The 8,700-nt window shown below is 47.1% G+C and overlaps 1 pseudogene; it reads right to left on the bottom strand.

The window, feature by feature from the left end:
• Positions 1–5,270: 5,270 nt before the first annotated feature.
• On the bottom strand, positions 5,271–7,483 carry LOC101411470 (TBC1 domain family member 10B pseudogene; annotated as a pseudogene).
• Between the last annotated feature and the right edge of the window lie 1,217 nt (positions 7,484–8,700).

Here is an 8,700-nt window from a genome sequence, read left to right as displayed (position 1 = left end):
AATTTGACGAGTATATGTCTTGGGGTGGGCCTGTTGGGTTTATGACCAGTGGAGTGCGCTGTGCTTCTTGAATATGTACATCTGTCTCTTTCAGTAGATTTGGGAAGTTTTCAGCCATTATTTCCTGCAACACTCCTTCTGACCCCTTTCCCTTCTCTTCTCCTTCTGGAATACCTATAATACGTATATTTGAGCGTTTTGCATTGTCATTCAGGTCCCTAAATCCTAGCTGGATTTTTTCTATCTTTTTATCGACCCCTTCTACTATCTGTTTGATTTCTGATGTACTGTCTTCCACATCACTAATTCTCTGCTCTGCCTCTTCTAGTCTGTTGATATTTGCTGCAAGTGTATTTTTGATTTCTTGAACTGTGGTGTTCATTCCCATCATGTCTGTTATGTTTTTGTGTATGTCTGCAATTTCCCCTCCCAGTGTTGTCTTCATGTTGTTAACCTCTTTCATTACTTCATCAAATTTGTTGGTGATAAATGTTGTAGATCTTTCATTGCTTGTGCGAAGTTCTGCTCCCCTTCCTGATTTTTAGTTTGTTGATTGGATTCAGCCATGTTTTCCTGATTACTGATTTGGTTTGTCAATTTTTGTTGCTTTCTGGTCATCCTTTTATCTTGACAGGTTTAATCAGTACCTTAGCTTCTTTGTCTAGTCTTGGAGGTTAATTAGCTGTTATTTTTGTGTAAGTGTTATATCTTTTTTTTGTCACTTTGTTCTTCTTATTCTAATTTCTTGTTGCTGGTTAAGTTCACTTTAAAGGAAAGTATTAGTGCCAGGGAAAGGCAATTGTGTAAGCAAGGAAAAAGTGTAGAATTGTATTGGTGATATATGTTAACAAAGCAAGAATATGAGATCTGGGAGGATGGAGGTTAGATTCATGTAGATTGTGTAGAGTTATAGCTGTAGGTAGAGTACCTTTTATGAGGTAGATGACTGAATATGGGAGGAATATGGTATGAACTACAAAGCTATTGTTTTCGTGAGAGAGGGAAAAAGAAAAGAAAGGTAATAGTTTCAAGAGTGGATACCAGACAGAAAACAGAACAAAGGTATTAGAAATTAAGAGTTAGACACTTTGTGGATCAAAGAACGGGAGGTGGGGGGTGGAATATAGGAGAGATAGTAGATGATAGTGGATATCAAGATGTAGGGGAAAGAGGATAGTGTAGGTAGCCTAAATCAGTTCACACAGAAATGAGGCAGTGGAGGATGGGAAAACCCAGCAAATGTGAGGTGTTCCCTGTGGCACCTATTGTATACTTGAATTAAAATAAAATAAGTGGAAAATGAGGGACAAGAGGGAAAGAGAAAACCGAAAAAGAAAAACTAATTATAATAAAGAAAAAAAGAAAGACAAGAAGAAAGGAAGAAAGAAAAAGAGGATGGGCAAATGGTGGGGAACAGATAGGGGGAAGAGAGATACAGGTATACACGTGTCACAATTGCAACACTATGTAAAACAACAACGAAAAAAACCCCTAAATAACTGTATAAAAAAAAGGACTTTGTGTCACACGCTAGGAGAAAAGACTAGGGGATAATGCAATATTAGCAATCAGGGCGTCAAAAAGAGTAAAAAATAAGATAAAGTGAAAATAAAAACAAAACAATATGAACCAATAAAGATAAAACGCAAACATTGAGGTCCAGGGCACTCAAGGACCCCAGGTAGACCCCAGGGCGTGATGGATTCAGGGGTGGAAAGTCTGAGACACTGAAGACTCAAGAGGTGTGAGTCTGGGGTGTGGACCGCCAGAGTCCAGTGGACCCAGACCTGGCAACCTCAAATCTGGTCCACAGGAAGCTTAGGAGCCCCACAGTGCAACACAGCCCTCAGGGATCCCCGTAGCTGGGTGCCAGCCCCGTGGGGGAAGCCAGGTCCGCAAACTCTATATTAAATGTCTGATCCCTGCAATTCACCTACTCCTCAGGGTTTCAGCCTTTGGACAGCTCCCTCCCTGTGCTCCCACAAAACGGCCACTTGAGGGCGCCTCTACACCACAGCCAGTTCAATGACCCAGATCCCAAGCCCTGTCGGGTGGGCTGGGCTTCAGCTGGAAACGCCGAAAACAGACTCCAAGACCGGAAACCCCAAACTTTGCAAAATATTCCCCAATCAGCTTCCAGACGTGTCCCCCTCCCTCACTGCGCCCTACAACAGTCTCCCAATTGTGTCCCCTTATTGCCAAAAATCCAATTCCGTTGCAGATCGGCAGCCGGACCTGTGGGGATGGAGCTCCAGGCGGAAGCGCAACCCCCCCTGTCTGGCGACCAAAACGTCCCCCGCTTCACAACAAAACACCGTCTGTCTCCCCAAATCGATCTGCAAAGGAGTCTTGTCCCATCAACCCCTCACCAACCGGCCCAGTATCCGTGAATTCCTCAGCACCGCAAAGCCTCCAGAAAAAGGAAAAACAAAAAACAAAAAAAAAACCCTGGCCTTGGAGGCTCCCCGAGCTGCAGCAGCGTCCGATACCGCGGCTCTGCCCACCCAAGGAGGGAACTTCCCGCGCCCAGCTGGGACCTCCGTTTATATATTATAGACGTATCCTCTCTGTTACCTTCCCACCAAATTGACGTCCAGACACCTTCCAACCAGCAAAAATCCCCGAAACGGCGCGGTCCCAAAGAGCCTTCAACGCTGCCCAGCCGCCCCCTGCAGAGACATTACCAGGCAAGCTCACTCAGCCACCATCTTCTCCAAGTTTTTCCTCTGTTTTTATTTTTAAATTAATTTTTTGAAATACATTTATATTTACAGAAGAGTTGCAAAAATAGTATACATATTTCCTATTTACCCATAATCCAGTTTACCTTGCTGATAATTTCTTATATTTTCAGTATACAACAGTCAAAATATAATTATCATTAATAATAATAATTACAATAATAACAAACTACAAACATTATAAAGTTAATATTTTTTCCATTTTTATTCTCTCCCTGTTCCAGAATCTAATCCAGTATACCATGCTGCATTCGGTATGATACTAGAGTACCTTAGATTTCTTGCCTGTACAGTTTCTCATTCTTGCTTTGTTTTTCTTGACCTTGGCATTTTGAAGAGTACTAAGTAGATACTTTGTAGATTGTCCCTGGGCTGGAATTTTTCTGAGCATTTCTCATGATTTAAGGGAGGAAGATCACAGGTACAGTACCCTTCTCATAGTTCAATATCAGTTGGTGAAAATGTTATCTGCCAGGGTTCTCCATTATAGAGTTAATTTTCTCCCTTTTCATTTCCTTCTTTGGAATTACATCACCTTGTCCAGCAAACACTGAATGGAGACTTAAATGCCAAAACGTCTCCCTCTAAAACTCCCATAAACTAGTTGCACATAAGTTTTACTCTTGTTATTTAGACCCTATACAACATTATGCAACTATTTCTTCATCCATTCAACCTTTATTTATGTTTGCATACATAGCTTCCATTTTCTGTGTTAGTCACTTAATTTTTTTTTCAACTAGTGCTTTTAAATAAGTAGCTGTGAGATGGACCATGGGCCAAAGTGTACCTGTGGGATCAGCAGAGTGCTTCAATAGAGACTCAGTCTGGCTCTCCCCTCCCTCCCTAGTCCATCCCCCAACCTTCCTCATCAAATAACAAGGCAGGAGTCAGGCCCAGGTACAGCAGCAAGTTATTTTCTGGTTCCTCAAAGCACAGCACAGGGCAGGGAAAGGGACAGAAGGGTAGCTCAACATGGAGCTCAGGGAAAGAAACTTACTCAGATAGGGGCTGGAGAGTTGGAAGGAAACAAGGAGGAAGCGGGGCGGGGGGGCTGTTGAGAGAAAGCAGGGGAGACCTGAGCATACAGAAGAAGGTGGCTGAGGAAAGAGCATGTAGGTGAGGGGAGTAAGGAAATGGGGACCATTTCCTGTTCCACTGCATGTCCATTAAACAGGTGCAAGAGCATTGTGGAAGGAAAACCAAGGAACAGAAGACAGAGCAAGTGCCCCCACCTCAAGCTGGCCTGACCCTCAGTACTAATGACAGCACATAGATGTCCAGTAGTAGAGTGAGGAGAGCCTTGGTCCCAGCCAATAAGTGGGGCAGATGGCAGGACTGAAGGAAGGAAAAAGGAACCTAGCTCCACCTCATGGAGAAGCGGTCCACCAGAGTATAAGACTGCAAACTACTGACTACCATTGCAAAGAGTCACCACTGTGGTGGCAAGAAGCCAACCAGGACAGCACCTAGGAGGGGAACCCCAGTGGGAGTTGGAGCAGGAATGAGATGCAGGCTGGCTTCTCTGGAGCTGGTGTTTCTGCATGATGGAATTGGACTCAGAGGGGATCTCTTTTCACAAGACTTGCATGCTACTTTAATGGAATTGTAGTTGGTGCTGGGGTTTTAGAAATATTTAGGGGATTTGAATCTCTGGACTGATAATATCACACCCAGGCCCAGAGCCTCAACAGACTTCAGCTCCTACACTTTGATTTATTGGACTTACCCCACTCAGCTAACATCGAGTTGAAGAAGGTCAACCACCACACCATGGAGCCTAGAGTGTCTACAGCTGAAAGCAGGAGGAGTGCATCCAGTATCCATGTGGAATCTAAGCCCCCACTTGACATAGATGTGCAATGGACACAACCAATCCAATGTCCACAGAGAAAATGTGGAATGGGTGTGGGAAAGGTAGCCATAGTGGCTGCTGGGTTTGGGGAATGGGAGGAAGAGATGAAATGTGGAGGCGTTTTCGGGACGAGGAGAAATTTCTCTCCCCACCCCCCACCCCAGTTGTCTGCTCTCTGTGTCTATTTGCTGTGTGTTCTTCTTTATTCGCTTCTGTTGTTGTCAGCTGCACGGGAATCTTTGTCTCTTTTGTTGCCTCATCTTGTTGCGTCAGCTATCTGTGTGTGTGGCCCCATTCCTGGGCAGGCTGAACTTTCTTTCACACTGGGGCAGGTGGGGGCGGTGGGGTTGAATGGGACCTCATATTTTTTTAATGTAATTTTTAAAAATAAATAAATAATTAAAAAAAAAAAAAAAAGAGATGCAGGCTGGGCCTAATTGCATGTGAGGGACTCCAGACTTGTTCATGGCTACCCTAGAGAAATATGACCACCCTATCCACTGCAAGTGTCTTGACTGTGTGGGAGCAGCAGCTGGTGAGGGATAGGGAATCAAGCCACTTTCCCCTAAGAGGGAGGGACAGCACACTATGGGGCCTGGGGGCAGTGCCCCAGGCAAGGTCTGCTCTTGGCTAAGGGGAAAAAAGGGACCATGGAGTCCAACCCAGGGGAGAAATCAGAAGGAAGCATCCTGCTAAGCCTCAGCTGCAGAGGACCTGTCCCTGCCATCCTGGGGGGCTAAGGGCCCATCTGCCTTTCTAGGCAGTGAAAGTGTCCAGCCTTGGGCCTTCATCAGCCTCTGCTGTTCTTATTCCTGCTCTTTTCCCCACTTCTGCCACTCCCTCTGCTTCTCCCATTATTTCTCCTGCCTCTGCTGCTCTTCCTCATATTCCTTTTCCTACTTCTGCCACACCTTCTCCTGCCTCTGGGTTTCTTTTTTGGAACCCAAGGGGTGCTGTTGTCAGTAAGTGAGGGAAGGAATGGGTACAGTCCTTTAGTGCTGACCACAAGCACTGGGGCAGGCCCAGTACTGGCTCTGTTGGCAGGAAGGGGTGGGGATGGGGCTGCATCAGCTGCCCAGGTGCCTCAGCTCTTGAGGTTAGGGAGGCTGAGGAGGCTGGAAGAGGGTTGGCTGCTACTGGTGCTCCTCATGGATGACCAGGGAGCCAAGTAGCCCCTGTGTGGGCCAATATTGCAGCTCCCCCTGGGTTTCCAGCAACTTCTTGAGCTGGGCTGTTTTCTCCCACTCATCCAGTGCCTCTGTTCCTGGGAGGTTTCACCTCCTCATGCACCAGGAGATCCTAATATATACACTGCTGGGTCAGGCTGTGTAGCTGCTCCATGGTGTTATATATGCCTTGGCAGCAATTCAGCTTCTCCACTGAACCCAGAATGGGCCGCAGCAGCATCAGGGCCATTCAGAAGGTGATCTTGACACCTTCACAGAATAACATGACCCAGATGTGCAGCACTGAAGCCCAGGGCTGGGTGTGGGCAAAAATACACATGAACCATTGTGTCATGTAGAGCATGGTGTCAATGTGCTGCTACTACAGGGGCTGGTAAACCAGTAGAGAGGCCCAGTGCAACCATGCAAAAAAGATCTCTCCATCTGGCTGAATGGCTTCCAACCCTGCACTGTAATAGCCAGGGAGTTACTTGTCACAGATCTGCACCAAACACCAAAAGGCCTGCCCAGGGGCATGTGGATGAATGGCACCATGGCCAATGGGGCCTGGACCTGACAATGGTTCTCACTGGGCTGGTAGATAGTGTAGGCCTTCAGGATGTGGAGCAGGTCCTACTGCCTGTGCCCCTTCAAGCAGCAAACATCTTGTGGGAAGGGAACTGGTGGTGCAGAGCCTTCTCAATTGCACCCAGCCACTTGGGGTCCTCAGGAGCCCATTCCAGCTCCTCAAATTTGCCCAGGTTCTGCTCCAGGAGTTCCCTGCTATTGGACATGTGCCATCAGTCTTTGGCCCTGAGGTAGGAGGGGATCCCCTTCTGGCAGTGCAGCTTCACCTTTCGGAAATGCCACGACAGCCAGTTATCCCAGTTACTGAACATCTCCAGCCTCTTGAGCTCTCACTGCTGACCATGTTCACAGGAATGGAGCTCTCTAGGTTACCTGAGCTCTGGCTGCCCCAAGGAAGTCATACTTGTCCCTTTCATGCAGGGCCAGCCTATTTATCTCTGAGCCTGAATCCATGGAAATGACATCATCTGCCTTGGACTCCAAGGTCCCAGACATGCGGCTCACAGAGTCGAAGCAGTTCAGGGAGTCCAGGCCTGCTCTTGAGGCCTGGGGATGCTAGGTCCCAGGCTGGACAGGAAGCCCATTTCCTGAGAGATGTCAGCAGACTCTGTAGCAAGAGTCACTGTTACCATGGCTACCATAGTCCCAGGTGGCCCTGGAGGGCCTATTTCAGCTCTGGAAGGGTTCTCAGGAGCCTGTCCTGCTGATGCTGATGTTCCTACTATGGTTTGATGTCCACTTGTCACAGGACCTGCTGTGGCTGCTGCAGATCATGCAGTTACTCCTGACGCCACTGTGGTTCCTTGTTTGGGGGCAAATGGGGCTTTGGTAAGCAAGGCCCCAGAAACTTTTCTGGAAGGAGTCCTGCTGGGGGTCCTGTTGGGGGTTGTGTTCTAGGGGCTGGTGAGATTTGAGCCTCCTCCATCTTCAAAGAGTCCACACCGGGGGCCAATACCACTGAAGTCCCATCTCCTGCCATTGCTCTGGGCATGGGTGACTCCAGGTCTGGAGGCATATACCACTGGGGCCATGGGCGAAACCTCCAGAGTAAGCACCTTCACTGTGTTGCCTGTAACTCCCGGGTCTGGAGCCAGAACCAGGTCTGGGTTTACCCAGGGGCCTAATTGGGCCATGCTTCCACAGGGGCAATTAAGGTGACTGGGCCAATATGGCCATGGTCACTGGTGATCCCAGAGCAACCCCTACAAAGGGCCTGGCCCGGTAGCCCCAGGGCTCTGGCAAGGGGGCCATGGGGACACACTGATGATTTGATGGGGCCACCAAGGGAGCTGGGCCAGGGCTGCACCTCAGAATCTCCCAGCTACTGCTGACCCAGAAGGCAGCACCCCTCAGGCATTGACAAGAGGAGAGGGCTAAGGACACAGTTGGACACACACCAGAAGTGGGGGCCTGTTCCAAGGCAGTGGTCCAGAGGCACCTGGCATGGGGGGGGCCCTCTGCATTTAAATTTTTGTCTTTCCATTATAACCAGCAATCCTGTTCCTTTTTCTTGAAAATTATCTTTTCTATATCCTCTGCTATTGGAGAGATGATAATAACTAGCTTTTTCGCTTAATATGTCTTCAGTTTAAATGCTTTCCTCTGAGTGATGCTATTTCTCATGGGTACAGAATTATAGCCTAACACTAATATTCTATCAGATGTTGGGATCCTCAGTCCATTTTGTTGGCTATTAACAGCCAAAGTAAGAAGTCTGACAGAGGTCCATTAGTGTGACCCAATTGAATGTAGTCAAGTTTCTCTCAGTGGTCTTAAGATTTTTTATTTTGCTTGCTTGCCCCCAATATTTTAGTGATGAGATTAGGGAAGTAAACTTCATACTTCAAAATCAATGTCCAGTAGCATGTCTGTTTCTTAATATATCCTCTCCATCACAAAAAGGAAAAGCAGTACCAGTGTTGGAAGGTGCACTATCTTCTTGAGCCATCCAATCTCTTATGTCACTAAAATCTATTTTCTCTCTACCAGGCACAGAGAAATAGATGAAAAGATCACATTAAAGTACAGCCCCTGTGTACCTTCATTCTACTCCTTATCATGTTCCCCTCCTCTAGTTGTAAGGATGCCCACATTCAAATCGCTCTTCAAAACATGTATGGAAGGAGAGAACTTAAATTTTTCAAGGCAGTTGATTGTTATCCTAATTCAGGGTCTATGATAATGATTGAACCCTCAATGATAAAAACATGCAATTGGTGTGTTTCCTCCTCTGCCTGCTGGTGACACCCCAAAGTGAAATACTCTAGGATATCAGAACGGGACATGGGCTGTGGTGTTGGGTTGTGACTCACTGTGGTCTTCCTTGTCCCCAGGTGTCCTTTTCCCAGGT

Source organism: Dasypus novemcinctus, chromosome 19 (assembly GCF_030445035.2).
Source record: "Dasypus novemcinctus isolate mDasNov1 chromosome 19, mDasNov1.1.hap2, whole genome shotgun sequence".
Lineage (NCBI taxonomy): Eukaryota > Metazoa > Chordata > Mammalia > Cingulata > Dasypodidae > Dasypus > Dasypus novemcinctus.
The sequence above is the reverse complement of the archived record's forward strand: the minus strand, read 5'-3'. Positions and strand labels throughout refer to the sequence as shown.